Source organism: Palaemon carinicauda, chromosome 16 (genome assembly GCF_036898095.1).
Source record: "Palaemon carinicauda isolate YSFRI2023 chromosome 16, ASM3689809v2, whole genome shotgun sequence".
In the NCBI taxonomy this organism is placed as follows: Eukaryota; Metazoa; Arthropoda; class Malacostraca; order Decapoda; family Palaemonidae; genus Palaemon; species Palaemon carinicauda.
In genome coordinates, this window is record NC_090740.1 from 124,826,026 (window position 1) to 124,846,777 (window position 20,752).

The 20,752-nt window shown below is 36.5% G+C and overlaps 1 protein-coding gene across 3 annotated transcripts in view; it reads right to left on the reverse strand.

The window, feature by feature from the left end:
- Positions 1-20,752, reverse strand: part of LOC137655133 (probable sodium/potassium/calcium exchanger CG1090) — a 285,489-nt gene that overhangs the window by 199,197 nt on the left and 65,540 nt on the right. The window lies entirely within an intron of this gene.

Below are 20,752 nucleotides of genomic sequence, written 5' to 3' on the forward strand. Positions count from 1 at the left end.
AATAAACCATAAGAGAAGTAATGAACAATTAAAATAAAAAAATTCAATAGAGAAAATAGCCCAGTAAGGAAAGGAGATAGGGAAATAAATAAACTTCAAGTGAAGTAATGACAATTAAAATAAAATATTCCAGAGGGAAAATAGCCCAGTGAGGAAAGGGAATAAGGAAATAAACTACGAAAAGTAATGAAAATTAAAAGGAAATATTCCAAGGAAAATAGCCCAGTGAGGAAAAGGAATAAGGAAATAAACTACGAAAAGTAATGACAATTAAAAGGAAATATTCCAAGAAAAATAGCCCAGTAAGGAAAGGGAATAAGGAAATAAACTACGAGAATTAATGACAATTAAAATTAAATATTCCAAGGAAAATAGCCCAGTGAGGAAAAGGAATAAGGAAATTATTAAAGTACAAGAGAAGTAATGGCAATCAAAACAAAATATCCCAAAAGGGAAAATAGCCCAGTGAGGAAAGAAAATAAGGAAATAAACTATATGAGAAGAAATGTACTATTAAAATAATGTCTTAAGAACAGTAACAACATTAAAACAGATATTTCCCATATAAACTTTAAAAAGATACTTATGTCCGTCTAATATCTTAATCCTGTGGCACCCAAGGGATGCATAGGGCCTTAATTAATTCACACTACATGTCTGTTTCCTGTGCCATCTCTCTAAGCTTAACCAATCCTCAGATCCAACCTCCCTCCGTACTGTCATCAGCCACGTTTTTCTTAGCATACCACGGCCTCTCAGGATTCTTATAGATATTAATTTATTATATTTATTTATTTATTATTCATTCATTTAATTTATATTCATTTAATAATTTTATCTATTTTATATTTGTTTGATAATAATCTTATTTATTTCTTAATATTCATTTAAATTTATTGATATCTATATCGGTTTTTATATTTATTTTCTATATTTATTTTTTATATTTATTTTAGATTTATTTTTATCCATTTATCATACATAATTTTTTTCATTTTGTTCAAAAGTAGGTCTAGCGTTTTCTGGCTGGAATCAAATCATTATCCTCTTCCCTCTTTCTTCCGAAGTCCATAAGAACAATATGTTCGTTCGTCTTACCTTTACAGGTAGGGAATTCTTAGTCTTTTTCTTTGTTTCTTATTTTTCAATCAAATTTCCACCGCGATACCATTTGTTTAGGGGGGGGGGGGATCATAGCTTAAATCCAAACCTTGTAATTAACCTACCTTCCATTTATCTGTATTAATTCCTCCTAATTATCTGTTCAGAAAACATTTTCTTAACTTTACATCTAGTAAGTAAATCTCTAATAAGAAATCCAGTAGAGGTTAAGAACGAATAATGCCATTTCTGAAGACAGCAAAAGAGAACCAATACTTTAATCTTGCAGAGTCGATGATTATGACATCTTAGCGTTTGGACGCAGTTACCTAAAACCCCCTGTGCCAACGACATCCAGCTTTAAAGTCTCTCTCTCTCTCTCTCTCTCTCTCTCTCTCTCTCTCTCTCGGAATGGTACATTTTCAGTGGATTTCGATACACACGACGAAGCTGCTGACGCCTCATTGATCGAGGAAGCGTCCTCCGATATGAATCCTCATCGAAGTATTGTTTCTCTTCTCCGGAATTTCATTTTGCCTTTTGAGTTTCCTTTTTTTTTCGGACGACAGAGAGGGAAATATTTTGATCCTGTTCGGATCAATTGGGCGCATCAAATGCTCAAGTCTTTGCTTAGCCAATTTACCGTTCAATGGGGATGAAAGAGGCTCAGTTAGAGGCTATGATGAAAGTCTCTCTCGGTCTCCTAAAATCTGTACGTCGATTCTAGACTCATTTAAAGGTTTAAAGGCCGCTCATGAATAGCAGAGGCAAGGGACAGCGACATTGCCCTATGAAGCTGGACAATGCCCTTGAGACTGACCATATATATGTTACAGTCAATATGTAAATCCAGACAGTTTGTAAAGTGACAAAACGTTTCAGGTAATATGTGAAATGCCTGGTTCACCCAGTCAATTTACAAATTAGCTAAAAATTTCAGATAGTTTATAAAGTGGCTAGAATTGTAAGTTATTTTCTTGGTATATCCGTGATGCCAGCGTACATTTGATATACTGTATATTCAAAATATACTTAATAAAAAATTGAGTGATTACTCAAAAGTGTCACTATATGTAAATTGCATATTTTATGGACACTTTTGAGTAATTAATTCAATTTCAATTAAGTATATTTTGAATATACAGTATATGAAATGTACGCTGGCATCACGGATATATCAAGAAAATAACTTACAATTCTAGCCACTTTATAAATTGTCTGCAATTTTAAGCTAATTTAAACATTGACTGGGTGAACCAGGCATTTCACACATTGCTTGAAGATTTCAGCCACTTTACAAACTGTCTAGATTTTGATATTGACTGTAACATATAAATTTGATCAGCGCCCAAGCTAGGACCAAGGAGGGCAAGGCAATGGCTGCTGATGACTCTGTAGATACCCCTATAGGCTACCTCAAACGCCTCATCCTTAGCTCACAAGGATGGTTAGGCATCAGCGACCAAAGAACTAACGAGTTTGAGCAGGACTAGACCCCCAGGCTGGCGATTACCAGCCAGGGATGATACCACATAGGTCACAACCACCCTATTTGAGAATAGATAATTTACAGTTTTCTTTGTTTTAAATTAGTTTTTGTATCATTTTATTTCTATTATTCAAAATATTTAGCTTTGGGATATTTCCTTTTTATAAATTTCTAAAGTTTGTATATCATCTTTTTTTCCTCTTCCAAAACATTTAGATTTTGTATCTTTTCACTTTTGCAAAATATTTATAGTTGTTATATTTAATTTTTTCCTCTTCCAAAATTTTAGATTTGGTATCTTTTTTCCTTTATCAAAATATTTATATTTAGAATATTTCATTTATTTTTTTCAAAATTCTTATATATTCTTTTAGAATATTCAGATTTGGTATATTCGTTATTTCCTTATTCAAATTTTTATATTTGGAAAATTTAGTTTTTTTTTTTTTACTTTTTTCAAAATATTTAGATTTGGTATATTTAATTTTTTCCTTTTTCAAATTTCTTATGTTTGCTACATTTTTCTTCTTTTTTCAGAATATTTATATTTGGCCTCTATTCGTTTTTCTCTTCAAAATATTTATATTTGGTATAATTTATTTTTTTTTTTGCCTTTTTCAAAACATTTAAAATTGGTATGTTTTAATTTCTTTTCGTGTGTATCGGAATCCACTGAAAATGTACAATTAAGTGTCTGAGAGAGAGAGAGAGAGAGAGAGAGAGAGAGAGAGAGAGAGAGAGAGAGAGAGAGAGAGAGAGATTCTACTTTGACAAGGATATGTAGTGAAAAAATTTTCAATAGAAAATATGAGAGAGAGAGAGAGAGAGAGAGAGAGAGAGAGAGAGAGAGAGAGAGAGAGAGAGAGAGAGAGAGAGAGAGAGATTCTACTTTGACAAGAATATATATATAGTGAGAAAATTTACAATTATGAAATATAACAGAGAGAGAGAGAGAGAGAGAGAGAGAGAGAGAGAGAGAGAGAGAGAGAGAGAGAGAGAGAGAGAGAGAGAGATTCTACTTCGACAAGGATATATATGCATATAGTGAGAAAATTTACCATTATGAAATATGAGAGAGAGAGAGAGAGAGAGAGAGAGAGAGAGAGAGAGAGAGAGAGAGAGAGAGAGAGAGAGAGAGAGAGAGAGATTCTACTTTGAAAAGGTTATATAGTGAGAAAATTTACAATTAGAAAATATAACACAGAGAGAGAGAGAGAGAGAGAGAGAGAGAGAGAGAGAGAGAGAGAGAGAGAGAGAGAGACTCCGCTGCAAATCCAGCCTAACCGACGTGTTCCAGAGATAGACATCGACTGGAAATACGTCCCATAGAAACTGTTCCAGGAGAAATTGGTTCCATTTCACGCCTTGACCAGTACCTGCCAAGATAGGCCACACACCCCTGCCCCGACAGGAGACGAGACAAGGAGACAGAAAATGAGGGACACTATAGTCAATTCTTTTTACTGAGGCAGATTTACACCGACTCTCAGGGGTGCCCTTTTAGCTCGGAAAAGTTTCCTGATCGCTGATTGATTGGACAAGATAATTCTATCCAATCAGATAGCAGGAAACTTTTCCAAGCTAAAAGGGCACCGCTGCGACTCGGTGCAAATGAGCCTCTCTAAAAAAAATGAGTGTAGGACCCGTTAGAGACGACTCCTACAAGAGATTACCGGGGGGGGGGGGGGAGGAGGAGGAGGGTCGTCGTTGACCTGGGAGGAGAGGAAATAACTGAGAAATGATGGTTAACAACTGGCACAATTGCTAGTTTCTCAACTTTTTAAAAACCAGTTGCTGTCCGATGCAATTAAGCATTATTGTTCATAAGAATGCCATTTATAGAAGGTATTGGAGAGGGCGCAACAGGCAACCGACCCCTTAACATAGGGATAACGGTTGCAAATTCCTTTTCAACCTGTGACTCAATATCGCTTTAATTACCAATTTTGTTATTGTTATTGAGACGATTATTACCATTACTGCTGAGACATGTGATATGATAGTTATTGATGTTAATTTGAGCTGTAAACAAAATCTGTAACCATATTGTTCAACTCATTGACGAGATTTTGATCTGTCTTAATATAATCACTATTGAGGTTATCAGTTTCTCTTCCCAGTTTTCCATCCGATTGGGAAGCGAAAAGATGAGATTACAATAACACCTTGTGGGATTTTGAATATTAATTTATATATGTGATAATATCACATAATATATACATTAATAATAGATCATTGGAATTTGAAGGTGATATATAATTACATATGCCTCTCTTGTATTCGTACACTGCAATGAAGTCAGTGAAATACTAGACCAGTAAACAATGTTATGAAGAACTTCTTGAAATTTAAAGGTACCGTTGTATTTGAATTACATATTATATAATTCAAATACAACGGTACCTTTAAATTTCAAGAAGTTCTTCATAACATTGTTTACTGGTCTAGTATTTCACTGACTTCATTGCAGTGTACGAATACAAGAGAGGCATATGTAATTATATATCACCTTCAAATTCCATTGATTTATTATGATAAAGAATTCTGTCTGAATATAGATGCAATTTTCTCTTGTCGGTTAAATAGTTGGCTTTAAAACCTAGTGAACATTTCAAAATAATATGGAACTTGACTTGTTTTACACTAGTAGCACTAACCGATATATTGGGATGTCGTTGAACAAGAGGATAATTTGGCTAGTGTAAAAAAATCGCAACTTCCTTACCGAAAAATCCTGGCCACCTTCACCTATTAAAAACTCATGTTTTCTATCATAAAGTTAACTAAATTTACTTCCCTTCAAAATTTAAATTCAATAAAGTAATTCCCTCTGAGACTAAACGTTCTCTTTTTTCCTGTGTCGTTAACTCCATTGTTAAGTCAGACTGACACTTGCACGAATTTGTGGCACCATAGTCACGACTCGAGTCGTGAACTGGCGCGAACTCGTCATGAACTGGCGTGAAGTCTTTGTAAACCCGTCGTGACATCGTGGCATGTCGGACAAGAATTTTGAAATGTTCAAAATTTTGGTTACGACAAAATTTCGTGACTGGGTCGTGAACTACGCGCGAACTGTTCGTGAACTCGTCGGGACGATGCGGGAAGTGCGCAAACCATGCGTGAACTCGTCGTGCCAGTTCGTGTCTATGTGGACAGGTCAGCTGTGATTCTGAGGTAATTCTTGCTTTCTTTTTTAATCTTCCAGTTCGTGCCACAAAATGTCACGACTTGCCACGACAAATTCGTGGCAAAAAGTCGTGCAAGTGTCAGGGTACCGTTTCCCTACTTGACGATGGTTTGTCTGTCTAGAAAATTAGACTTTTAAAGGTCTTCAATCAAGTGTGGATCATCCCTCGTACATAATTTCCTCATTTTGCAACTATAGTCCTTAATTTGTATAGAAACTTCTTAAGAGCGTTTCATTACAGTCACTTTTATCCAAAAACTAATATATGTGACCCGTCAGAAATGACGTCTACATATTTAGATAGATATGCATATATGCACATAACACACTCTCACCAGAATATGACTACTCCTTTTAACCTTACCCAAGGAACACGGAAAGCTGAGCGTGATTGCATAGATATAATATATATATATATATATATATATATATATATATATATATATATATATATATATATATATATAATATATATATATATATATATATATATATATATATATATATATATATATATATTTATATCTACTGTATATATATATATATATATATATATATATATATATATATATATATATATATCATATACTTGTTTATTATAAGAAGGAGATTACTCAGGACTTTCATTGAATTCTCTTTTCGGCAGAGCAATGTAAAATACAAAAAGCTTGTGTGAAAAATTAAAGAACGATTTCTTCCCAAAATTTGTTCTGGATGGTGTTCTCGATGGTGATGAAGTGTAAAATTGTTTCCTTTAACCCTAAATCCCCCTCTCTATCTCTTCAGCAATTTACAAATTAATTTAAACTCTTGCAATAAAATACCAATCTATATTTTCAAGTGCCTGGTAGCATAACATTAAGCGTATATTATCACCGTTACAAATTAATATAAACTCTTATCTGGCAATAAAATACTAACCTATATTTTCAAGCGCCTGGTAGCATAACATTAAGCGTATATTATCACCGTTACAAATTAATTTAAACTCTTATCTTGCAATAAAACACTAAACTATATTTTCAAGTGCCTGGTAGCATAACATTAAGCGTATATTATCAGCGTTACAAATTAATTTAAACTCTTATCTTGCAATAAAACACTAAACTATATTTTCAAGTGCCTGGTAGCATAAAATTAAGCGTATATTATCAGCGTTACAAATTAATTCAAACTCTTATCTTGCAATAAAATACTAACCTATATTTTCAAGTGCCTGGTAGCATAACATTAAGCGTATATTATCAGTTACAAATTAATTTAAACTCTTATCTAGCAATAAAATACCAATCTATATTTTCAAGTGCCTGGTAGCATAACATTAAGCGTACATTATCAGCGTTACAAATTAACATAAACTCTTATTTTGCAATAAAACACTAACCTATATTTTCAAGTGCCAGGTAGCATAACATTAAGCGTATATCATCAACTCTCTTGAGCAAATAATAGATGGTTGTATAATCATTAAATTATGATAACATTATATAATATTGATGAGATTCACAGGAATTGTTGTTATTTTCCTTTCATTATTCCTGGGGCTACTTTGATACACAATAGGGCCAATGATCACTATTGTTTGTATAATAGACTAAAGATCGTAACAGAGAACGAAGAAGCAGTTAACATTCTATTGTTTTCATTCGTTTGATTTAAGTGGTCCTTTTAAAATTCGTTGATTTTTATTATTTCCAATCTTTATTTGCCAGCTTTATAATATAAAAGGAAAAATATATTGGTTCTCCAGATTAGGAAAAAGGTAAGAAGATGAAAGCTAATATTTATTATTATTATTATTATTATTATTATTATTATTATTATTATTTGCTAAGCTACAACCCTAGTTGGAAAAGCGGGATGCTATAAGCCCAAGGACTCCAAAAGGGAAAATAGCCTAGTGAGGAAAGGAAATAAATAAACTACAAGAGAAGTAATTTAAAATAAAAATAAAATATTGTAAGAGCAGTATCATTAAAATAATTTTTTCTTAGATAAACTATAAAAAACAAGAGAAGAGAAATTATAGAACAGCGTGCCCGACTGTACTCTTAAGCAAGAGAACTCTACCCCAAGACAGTGGAAGACCATGGTGCAGGGGCTATGGCACTACACAAAACTAGAGAACAATGGTTTGATTTGGGAGTGTCCTTCCCCTAGAAGAGATTAATATCATAGCTAAAGAGTCTCTTCTACTCTTACAGAGAGGAAAGCAACCACTGAACAATTACATTGCAGTAGTTAACCCCTTTAGCGAAAAAGAATTGTTTCGTAATCTTAACGTTGTCAGGTGTATGAGGACAGGAGACTGTGTAAAGAATAGGCCAGAATATTCAGTGTATGTTTAAGCAATGGGGAAATGAGCCGTAACCAGAGAGAAGGATCCAATGTAATACTGCCTGGAGAGTCGAAGGACGCAATAACTCTATTTTTCTCTTTAAGATTTTTTTCTTTAAAGAAGCAATTGGAGGTTTAACTGTCTGCGGTATGTGAATACAACGTAAGTATGCAATAAGTAAATGTAAAATGGCTGATTTTACATGAACAACAGAAACCTTTCTGATGTCCTGAAGGCCTATGCATATTGGGAATTATAGATCACTCTTAAAACAAGACAAAATAAAAAAAAAAAAAAAAAAAAAAAACATTTCTGACGTCTTTATGAATTAATAATTGGAAGGAGAAAGGATTAATAAGGTGGAATCATTTAAATATTTAGGAACGATGATCTGTAATACAGGAGCTTTAGAATTTGAGTTTAATGAAAGGTTGAAAAATGCAAAATAAAACAATGGCTAGGTCAAGTAAAATTTGGAAATCAAATCACCTGAAATTACATATAAAAATCAGACTATATATCAGTTTAGTGAGTTCGGTGTTACTCTATGGACACGAGTAGTGGTATGATAATGAAATCATATGCAACAGATTTTGTAATTTGATACCAAAGCCCTCAGAAGAATATTGAGAGTTAAAAGACAGGACAGTATTAGAAATGATACTATAAGAGATTATTTGAGTGCCATATGTAGAAGAGATCATGGTGAGGGTTAGATGGAGAAGGTTTGGGCATGCTCTTTGCACTCCCCAAGAGAGATCAGTTCGCAAAACTTTCAACTGGGCTCCACAAGGCACTAAAAGAGTTGGAAGACTCAGGCCTACACGGCAGAGGACTATGAAACGTGAATTAGGAGATGATGAATGGATAAGTATTTATTTAAAAGGTCAGGATAGAGACGACAGGCGAAATCTATCCGAGGCCCTTTGCGGCAACAGGCGTAGGAGGAGATGATGATGATGATGATGAATTCCTCATATTCAAAGCTCTGCTTGAAGTTAGTATGGATCTTACCTCAACGTAAGTTCTGAAGTTATTGCAAATTTATAAGTATGAGAAGCACTTCTGAAGTTACAGAAAAAAAAAGTTTAGATTCCAGTATAAAATTCCAAGAGGAAAACTTATACATCCAAGAATACTTGTGAAGTTGTCAGATAAGTTTTACGAATCTAGATTTTCCATGTCATTTGAATTTCATGAAATCGAGACAAAATGTTATTTTATTACATTAATAACATAGCAATTAAGATAATACTACCCACATATACGAGCAGGTAACTCACTTATTTCTCTTTGTTTAAACAAAGATAGTATATACCAACACAATAAAGGGTATTTTTCTATTACAATGAAAAATATCTGTATCTCGGTTCCAAAATGGAAACTGTGCTGCTAACAACGAAAGAAACTTGTTTAATTTTTGGGAATGAAAAAACTCAACAACGAAAGAGATAAGTAAAAATTACTTATAACATTCCATTTCAATATAATTAAAAAACATGTTTACCAGTAAGTTTATTTGTTTATCATCCACAGGGTAGTGTTCTTGGCCCATTACTTTTTATTCTATATACACATGACATGTGGTTTGGCCTAGAAAACAAGCTTGTTGCATATGCAGATGATGCTACTCTCTTTGCATCAATTCCATCCCCTGAATGTAGATCTAGGGTTGGTGAATCCCTTAATAGAGATTTAGCTAGAATTAGTGCATGGTGCAAATTATGGGGTATGAAGTTGAATCCTAACAAAACTCAAAGTATGATTGTAAGTAGGTCAAGGACGGTGGTTCCTCAACATCCGGATCTCAGTATTGATAATGTTTCTTTAAATATGTATGACTTTCAAAATTTTAGGTGTGATTCTCGATAGTAAATTTACTTTTGAGAAACATATAAGGTCTGTGTCTTCTTCAATTTCACAAAAAATAGGCTTATTGAGAAAGTCTTTCAAGATTTTCGGTGATCAATCTATTCTGAAGAAGTGTTTTAATTCTTTCATTCTACCTTGTTTTGAGTATTGTTCTCCTGTCTGGTCTTCAGCTGCTGATTCTCATCTTAATTTGTTGGACAGAAACTTACGGTCTATTAAATTTCTTATTCCTGATCTAGATATTAATCTCTGGCACCGTCGTTCAATTAGTTCATTATGCATGTTGCATAAGATTTTTCACAACTCTGACCATCCTTTACAATCAGATCTCCCTGGACAATTCTATCCTGTTCGTAATACTAAGCAGGCAGTTAATTCTAATAGCCAGGCCTTCTCCATCACGAGGCTCAATACTACGCAGTACTCTAGAAGTTTTATTCCAGCTGTGACCAAATTGTGGAATGATCTTCCTAATCGGGTGGTTGAATCAGTAGAACTTCAAAAGTTCAAAGTTGGAGCAAATGCTTTTTTGTTGACCAGGCGGACATAGTCTTTTTATAGTTTATTTATGACATATTTGTTTTTGATGTTGTTGATAGTTTATTATATGACATGTCTGTTTTGACGTTGTTTCTTATTTTAGAATGATTTATTGTTAATTTGTTCTCTTCATTTATTTATTTCCTTATTTCCTTTCCTCACAGGGCTATTTTTCCCTGTTGGAGCCCCTGGGCTTATAGCATCTTGCTTTTCCAACTAGGGTTGTAGCTTGGATAGTAATAATAATAATAATAATAATAATAATAATAATAATAATAATAATAATAATAATAATAATAATAAACAAAAACAGCATCTTTACCGACAAGTTTATTTCTTTATCATTGAAATAAAAGAAAATCTTTGCCAAAAAGTTTGTGTTTATCATTGAAATATAAAAAACAAAATCTTTACTGGCAAGTTTATGTGTTTACCATTGAAATAAAAGATAAATCTTTGCCGACGATTTATTTGTTTATCGTTGAAATAAAATCTTTACCGACGACTTTATTTTTTTATCATTGAAATAAAAAGAAATAAAGTACTGTGCATCCGTTTCAGAAGTAAAGCTGCTTTATCACAAAGGAAAAAAAAATCATTTCACACCAACGAGATACTATACTCAATTTTTTTAATGAGGGGCATTTGCACTGACTCTCAGCGGTGCCCTTTTAGCTCAGGAAAGTTTCCTGCAATCTGATTGGTTAGAATTATCTTGGCCAACCAATCAGCGATCAGGAAACTTTTCCGAGCTAAAAGGGCACCCCTGCGAATCTGCCTCGCTAAAAAGAATTGACTATAGTATAGAAACAGTTGAACAACACCAAAGGGAAACTTTTTTGTTTCGTAACAATTAAACAAACAATTGTGCACATACACATCACTGCAATAATAAAAAAACAGTAACCCCAAAACAATAAATAAACATTTGTCAAGTCATAAACAAACAAACAAGTTCATCTTCTCTCTGATTTCACCTGGAAACTTTGTCCCTTTTCAGAAAAAACAACCCCATTTGCTCGCTCAAGGGAAATATGTTAATTACATCAAATACATTAGAAGGAAACTTATCAATAATTCTTCAGGAATTTTTTTATTCATTAAATCTAGATAAACTCTATAGCTTATCTGGATTTTCTTTATATTTACATACATACACACACAAAGATTTATATGTATACGTATATATATATATATATATATATATATATATATATATATATATATATATATATATACATACATATATATGCATACATACATTTACATATATATGTATATATATATATATATATATATATATATATATATATAGAGAGAGAGAGAGAGAGAGAGAGAGAGAGAGAGAGAGAGAGAGAGAGAGAGAGAGAGAGAGAGAGAGATATATTATATATATATATATATATATATATATATATATATATATTATACATACGTATACATATACACACAGACATAAATATATATGCATATATATATATATACATAAATGTATATGTGTATATACAGTAGATACATATATATATATATATATATATATATATATATATATATATATATATACATATATATATATATATATATACTGTATATATATATACTGTATATATATATATATATATATATATATATATATATATATATATATATATATATACTGTATATATATATACTGTATATATATATATATTTATATATATACATAATATATTTAGTATACATAATATATATATATATGTGTGTGTATGTGTCTATATACACGCACACTCACCCAACAGGAAAATCTTTTAACCAAATTACGATCAAACAAAATAAAACTATTCAATCAATCAATGAGTCAAAACCTGTTTTGTTTCATCACAAATTGCCGAATCAAAATATGCTTTCACTACATGAAGAAACTTGTTTTCGACCACAGATACACACACACAAAAAAAAACATTCATTGAAGCCAATTAAAGATTATTTAATTATGAACAGACTGAAAAAGAAAAAAAATCCGCCGATAACAGGCAACACATTTTTTTTTTATTTTTTTTTTTTATCCATAATATGAAATCTAGCACTATCCAGAGATTTCATGGGGTAACTTTCATAATTAAACATGAACAGAATAATAATTAATCTCCAACTACATTGAAAAACTGTCTTGTTTCTTCTACAAAGACACAACCACTTACCTAATCCTTGGAGAATAATTATTCCCTTTCGTCAAAAACAAACGTTGCCTCACCTGGAATGAAGGAATATGAATTAGTTAATTAAAATTATTGAAGAAATTATAATTTTATTATATTGCAAACTTCAATATTATAGCAGGGATAGGATTCATGACTTTTCCCTCTCATTACAAGAATAAAGACAGTTGTTATGGCAAATTATAGCAACAGATATTGATTGATAGCAATGCCAGGGTATTCAGGATCTGCTATTGTTAAAATAACAGTATTTTGCAAAGTTATGTATCGTAACGATGACATTTTATATCATGTTTACACTTTCCATGATGCTACTGAGGTTGGTTGTAAAGATATTTTGAAAATAAAATTATAATTTTAAATATATACCTCCATAATTTTATTTCCTGACCCTACTTTGGTGGCCCCCGCTATTAGAGGTCCGAGGGGAGGGGGGAGGGGGAGGGGGGAATTTACATAAAGGGCCCCCTCCATCCTCTCCTTATCTACGCAACTGGATCTGAAGATGGTATAGAAAGGTTTCTAAAAGGTCTTCCAGTACAATAAGCAATAATTCTTCTTTGCTGAAGGGGTTAACTACTGCGTTATAATTGTTCAATGGCCACTTTCCTCTTGGCAAGGGTAGAAGAGACTCTTTAGCTATGGTGAGCAGCTCTTCTAGGAGAAGGACACTCCAAAATCAAACCATTGTTCTCTAGTCTCAGGTAGCACCATAACCTCTGTACCATGGTCATCCACTGACTTGGGTTAGAGTTCTCTTGCTTGAGGGTACACTCCGGCACAGTCTTATTTTATTTCTCTTCTCCTTGTTTTGTTAAAAGTTTTTATAATCTATATAGGGGATATTTAATGTTGTTACTCTTCTTACGATATTTTATTTTTCCTTGTTTCCTTTCCTCACTGGGCTATTTTCCCAGTTGGAGCCCATGGGCTTATTGCATTCAACTTTTTCAATTAAGGTTGCAGCTTAGCATGTAATAATAATAATAATAATAATAATAATAATAATAATAATAACATTTGCACAAGAAAACAATCACTCCTGCGACTGACTGTCAATCATTCAGATTACCAAAGAAGACTTAATATATCTTAAATTTGACCTCGCTTGTACTTTACAGGCTAAGAAAGGATTTTACCTCCTTATAAGCTTGCATATCAAATGCAAGATATACCTAAACACATTATTAGAAAAGGGGATCTACTTGCATGCAATGTGTAGCGTCAAGTAACTACGATTTAGTTATGGAGACCAGTTCATAAGATTGACAAGGAGAAGAGTTGTGGAAACTAACAACAATGAGACTTGATCTTAAAGACACGAATGAGCTATAGTCCATTTCTTTTAGCGATGCATATTTGCACCGACTCGCAGCGGTACCCTTTTAGCTCTGAAAAGTTTCCGAATCACTGATTGGTTGGACGAGATAATTCCAACCAATCAGCGATCACGAAACTTTTCCGAGCTAAAAGGGCACCACTGCGAGTCGGTGCAAATATGCATCGCTAAAAGAAATGGACTATAGTCACAAGAAACATCAAAATTCCCGAAAACCACGAAAGGAAAGCCGTGCATCCTTCATGCCACAAAGGAAAAAAACAGCATTCTGTAAATAATGGAAATATTATCCAGCTGGGACTTTTGAAATACTGTACTTTCTTATAATTACGATAAACTGTTAATATTTTGCCGTAAAGAAAACTGTAAAAATCCTGGAATAAATGTTGCCAGACATTTACAGTTTTAAAAACGAAAATATTGACGTAAAATCGTGATATTGTGGTCACCAACCCGTAAAATATAATAAAGTATGGTAAAATTACGATCGCCTGTATTTTACTGAAATACGACAGAGAACATTATATTTTCACGGAGAATTTACGATTAAAATTACGGGTTTTTGTAACAGTGTATATGCTAAGTTACACATGTATAATATTGCAACTTTTATCCATATATCTGTATCCCTTGACGATTTAAAATATAGTCAATATTAAACTTGTATTTATGAAAATATGATTATGACAGACATTTCCACAATGGTAAAATATTCCTTTTGCTATTGTCTTAAAAGCTATCTCTCACTCGCTCACTTATATACACGATATATAAAGAAGGTTAGATTTGGTATTTCAAATCATAATTTTCATCCGAATTGCATTGAACTTTAGACACTCTTTGCCTTTTAATTTAATGTTATAACTCTAGCCATTAAATATTTCACACTAGACTGAAAGTTCTAAATGAATTTTTCAATCTCACCAAAAGTCCAAATTATATCTCTGTAAGCCCTTCTCTTTCCCTTAGTGGCCGATGTGGGAACGTCCCTGACTGGTGAACACCACACTGGGGTTCGAGTCCCGCTCAAACTCACTAGTTTCTTTGGTAGCTGCAACCTCACCATCCTTGTGAGCTAATGATGGGGGGTTTTGGAGGAGCTTATAGGTCTATCTGCTGAGTCATCAGCAGCCATTGCCTGGCCCTCCTTGGTCCTAGCTTTGGTAGAGTCTTGGGCGCTGATATGTATATATGGTCAGCCTCTAGGGCATTATCCTACTCGATAGGGCAATGTCACTGTCCCTTGACCCTGCCATTCATGAGCGGCCTTTAAATCATCTTCAGTTATTGGCAGAAGTTTCAGAAGGCCTTTGACAATCAGGGATTGATAAATAGAGAAGATTCATATAGTCTACTTATTACCAGTCGCTAAATAAAGATATGAGCTGGCCGTGGCTAGAGATATAGGGGGCCGGCCTTCATAATCTTCAATGTGGCTTAATTTATACTACTAATACTATATATGAATTCTACTACAAAGAGAAAATGAAAAGTACATATAGAAAGTAGTGTCATAGCCTCTGTACCATGGTCTTCCACTGTCTTGGGGTAAAGTTCTCTTACTTGAGGGTACACTTGGGCACACTATTCTATCTTATTTCTCTTCCTCCTGTTTTTTTTTTTTTTTTTTTTTTTTTTTGAGTTTTTATAGTTTTTATATGCATGATTTATCTTAATATTGTTACTAGTCTTGATATAGTTTATCTTAATTGGCCATTATTTCTCTTGTATTTATTTATTTCCTTGTTTCCTTTCTTCGCCGGGCTATTTTTCCCAGTTGGTGCCCCTGGGCTTGTGGCATCATGCCCTTCTAACTAGGATTGTAGCTAAGCTAATAATAAATAATAAATAATAATAATAATTATTATTATTATTATCATTATAAATAATAATAATAATAATAATAATAATAATTCTCTGTATGGGATAAACCACAAAATTGTCAAAATTGTGGTGGCCTGGAGGTAGCGTCCTTGCCTGGTGATTGCCAGACTGGGGTTCGAGTCCCGCTCAAACTCATTAGTTCCTTTGGTCACTGCATCCTCACAATCCTTGTGAGCTAAGGATGGGTGGTTTGGGGGCGCCTATGGGTCTATCTGCTGAGTCACCAGCAGCCACTGCCTGGCCCTCCTTGGTCTTAGCTTGGGTGGAGAGGGTGCTTGGGGGGCTGATCATACGTAATATGGTCAGTCTCTAGGGCATTGTTCTGCTATATAGGGCAATGTCACTGTCCCTTGCCTCTGTCATTCATGAGCGGCCTTTAAACCTTTTAATGATACGAGGTTTGGGGGAGCCTATAGGTCTATCTGCTGAGTCATCAGCAGCCAATGCTTGGCCCTAGCTTGGTTGGAGAGGGGGCTTGGGCGCTGATCATACGTAACATGGTCAGTCTCTATGGCATTGTCCTGCTATATAGGGCAATGTCACTGTCCCTTGCCTCTGTCATTCATGAGCGGCCTTTAAACCTTTTAATGATACGAGGTTTGGGGGAGCCTATAGGTCTATCTGCTGAGTCATCAGCAGCCAATGCTTGGCCCTAGCTTGGTTGGAGAGGGGGCTTGGGCGCTGATCATACGTAACATGGTCAGTCTCTATGGCATTGTCCTGCTATATAGGGCAATGTCACTGTCCCTTGCCTCTGTCATTCATGAGCGGCCTTTAAACCTTTTAATGATACGAGGTTTGGGGGAGCCTATAGGTCTATCTGCTGAGTCATCAGCAGCCAATGCTTGGCCCTAGCTTGGTTGGAGAGGGGGCTTGGGCGCTGATCATACGTAACATGGTCAGTCTCTATGGCATTGTCCTGCTATATAGGGCAATGTCACTGTCCCTTGCCTCTGTCATTCATGAGCGGCCTTTAAACCTTTTAATGATACGAGGTTTGGGGGAGCCTATAGGTCTATCTGCTGAGTCATCAGCAGCCAATGCTTGGCCCTAGCTTGGTTGGAGAGGGGGCTTGGGCGCTGATCATACGTAACATGGTCAGTCTCTATGGCATTGTCCTGCTATATAGGGCAATGTCACTGTCCCTTGCCTCTGTCATTCATGAGCGGCCTTTAAACCTTTTAATGATACGATGTATAGGGGAGCCTATAGGTCTATCTGCTGAGTCATCAGCAGCCAATGCTTGGCCCTAGCTTGGTTGGAGAGGGGGCTTGGGCGCTGATCATACGTAACATGGTCAGTCTCTATGGCATTCTCCTGCTATATAGGGCAATGTCACTGTCCCTTGCCTCTGTCATTCATGAGCGGCCTTTAAACCTTTTAATGATACGAGATTTGGGGGAGCCTATAGGTCTATCTGCTGAGTCATCAGCAGCCAATGCTTGGCCCTAGCTTGGTTGGAGAGGGGGCTTGGGCGCTGATCATACGTAACATGGTCAGTCTCTATGGCATTGTCCTGCTATATAGGGCAATGTCACTGTCCCTTGCCTCTGTCATTCATGAGCGGCCTTTAAACCTTTTAATGATACGAGGTTTGGGGGAGCCTATAGGTCTATCTGCTGAGTCATCAGCAGCCAATGCTTGGCCCTAGCTTGGTTGGAGAGGGGGCTTGGGCGCTGATCATACGTAACATGGTCAGTCTCTATGGCATTGTCCTGCTATATAGGGCAATGTCACTGTTCCTTGCCTCTGTCATTCATGAGCGGCCTTTAAACCTTTTAATGATACGAGAATTGGGGGAGCCTATAGGTCTATCTGCTGAGTCATCAGCAGCCAATGCTTGGCCCTAGCTTGGTTGGAGAGGGGGCTTGGGCGCTGATCATACGTAACATGGTCAGTCTCTATGGCATTGTCCTGCTATATAGGGCAATGTCACTGTCCCTTGCCTCTGTCATTCATGAGCGGCCTTTAAACCTTTTAATGATACGAGGTTTGGGGGAGCCTATAGGTCTATCTGCTGAGTCATCAGCAGCCAATGCTTGGCCCTAGCTTGGTTGGAGAGGGGGCTTGGGCGCTGATCATACGTAACATGGTCAGTCTCTATGGCATTGTCCTGCTATATAGGGCAATGTCACTGTCCCTTGCCTCTGTCATTCATGAGCGGCCTTTAAACCTTTTAATGATACGAGGTTTGGGGGAGCCTATAGGTCTATCTGCTGAGTCATCAGCAGCCAATGCTTGGCCCTAGCTTGGTTGGAGAGGGGGCTTGGGCGCTGATCATACGTAACATGGTCAGTCTCTATGGCATTGTCCTGCTATATAGGGCAATGTCACTGTCCCTTGCCTCTGTCATTCATGAGCGGCCTTTAAACCTTTTAATGATACGAGGTTTGGGGGAGCCTATAGGTCTATCTGCTGAGTCATCAGCAGCCAATGCTTGGCCCTAGCTTGGTTGGAGAGGGGGCTTGGGCGCTGATCATACGTAACATGGTCAGTCTCTATGGCATTGTCCTGCTATATAGGGCAATGTCACTGTCCCTTGCCTCTGTCATTCATGAGCGGCCTTTAAACCTTTTAATGATACGATGTATAGGGGAGCCTATAGGTCTATCTGCTGAGTCATCAGCAGCCAATGCTTGGCCCTAGCTTGGTTGGAGAGGGGGCTTGGGCGCTGATCATACGTAACATGGTCAGTCTCTATGGCATTGTCCTGCTATATAGGGCAATGTCACTGTCCCTTGCCTCTGTCATTCATGAGCGGCCTTTAAACCTTTTAATGATACGAGATTTGGGGGAGCCTATAGGTCTATCTGCTGAGTCATCAGCAGCCAATGCTTGGCCCTAGCTTGGTTGGAGAGGGGGCTTGGGCGCTGATCATACGTAACATGGTCAGTCTCTATGGCATTGTCCTGCTATATAGGGCAATGTCACTGTCCCTTGCCTCTGTCATTCATGAGCGGCCTTTAAACCTTTTAATGATACGAGGTTTGGGGGAGCCTATAGGTCTATCTGCTGAGTCATCAGCAGCCAATGCTTGGCCCTAGCTTGGTTGGAGAGGGGGCTTGGGCGCTGATCATACGTAACATGGTCAGTCTCTATGGCATTGTCCTGCTATATAGGGCAATGTCACTGTTCCTTGCCTCTGTCATTCATGAGCGGCCTTTAAACCTTTTAATGATACGAGGTTTGGGGGAGCCTATAGGTCTATCTGCTGAGTCATCAGCAGCCAATGCTTGGCCCTAGCTTGGTTGGAGAGGGGGCTTGGGCGCTGATCATACGTAACATGGTCAGTCTCTATGGCATTGTCCTGCTATATAGGGCAATGTCACTGTCCCTTGCCTCTGTCATTCATGAGCGGCCTTTAAACCTTTTAATGATACGAGGTTTGGGGGAGCCTATAGGTCTATCTGCTGAGTCATCAGCAGCCAATGCTTGGCCCTAGCTTGGTTGGAGAGGGGGCTTGGGCGCTGATCATACGTAACATGGTCAGTCTCTATGGCATTGACCTGCTATATAGGGCAATGTCACTGTCCCTTGCCTCTGTCATTCATGAGCGGCCTTTAAACCTTTTAATGATACGATGTATAGGGGAGCCTATAGGTCTATCTGCTGAGTCATCAGCAGCCAATGCTTGGCCCTAGCTTGGTTGGAGAGGGGGCTTGGGCGCTGATCATACGTAACATGGTCAGTCTCTATGGCATTGTCCTGCTATATAGGGCAATGTCACTGTCCCTTGCCTCTGTCATTCATGAGCGGCCTTTAAACCTTTTAATGATACGAGGTTTGGGGGAGCCTATAGGTCTATCTGCTGAGTCATCAGCAGCCAATGCTTGGCCCTAGCTTGGTTGGAGAGGGGGCTTGGGCGCTGATCATACGTAACATGGTCAGTCTCTATGGCATTGTCCTGCTATATAGGGCAATGTCACTGTCCCTTGCCTCTGTCATTCATGAGCGGCCTTTAAACCTTTTAATGATACGAGGTTTGGGGGAGCCTATAGGTCTATCTGCTGAGTCATCAGCAGCCAATGCTTGGCCCTAGCTTGGTTGGAGAGGGGGCTTGGGCGCTGATCATACGTAACATGGTCAGTCTCTATGGCATTGTCCTGCTATATAGGGCAATGTCACTGTCCCTTGCCTCTGTCATTCATGAGCGGCCTTTAAACCTTTTAATGATACGAGGTTTGGGGGAGCCTATAGGTCTATCTGCTGAGTCATCAGCAGCCAATGCTTGGCCCTAGCTTGGTTGGAGAGGGGGCTTGGGCGCTGATCATACGTAACATGGTCAGTCTCTATGGCATTGTCCTGCTATATAGGGCAATGTCACTGTCCCTTGCCTCTGCCATCCATGAGCAGCCTTTAAACCTTTAAATGTAAATATTCCGTATGACGAATGTCCATTTAAAGCCAGCAAAGAAACAAGCACACGCACCAGTAGCCATCACGGGCATATAACGATTGCAAGCGAGCAACACAATTCAAACAAAAGTTGAATTAATTAGTCTTTGTTGTACGAACAGCAAATTGTTATTGATTAAAACGGGGAAAATGAAAGCTCACGCGGCCGTATCAAACAGGATAGACATGACCCGTTGCAATGGCGAAAAACACTTCATGGCGTTCGTAGATCGAATTTCAAAATGACCAAAAGGGGTTCGAGCCTAAAACGTTTGGATGGAGGAACGAATCTATTTATTTTAAGACTTGTTTTGGTGCTGGAAGATGATAGATTAGATATTCCTAATTGAATAGGAAGTCTGAAACTCAAAAAAAAAAAAAAAAAGGAGAAGAAATAAATATATAA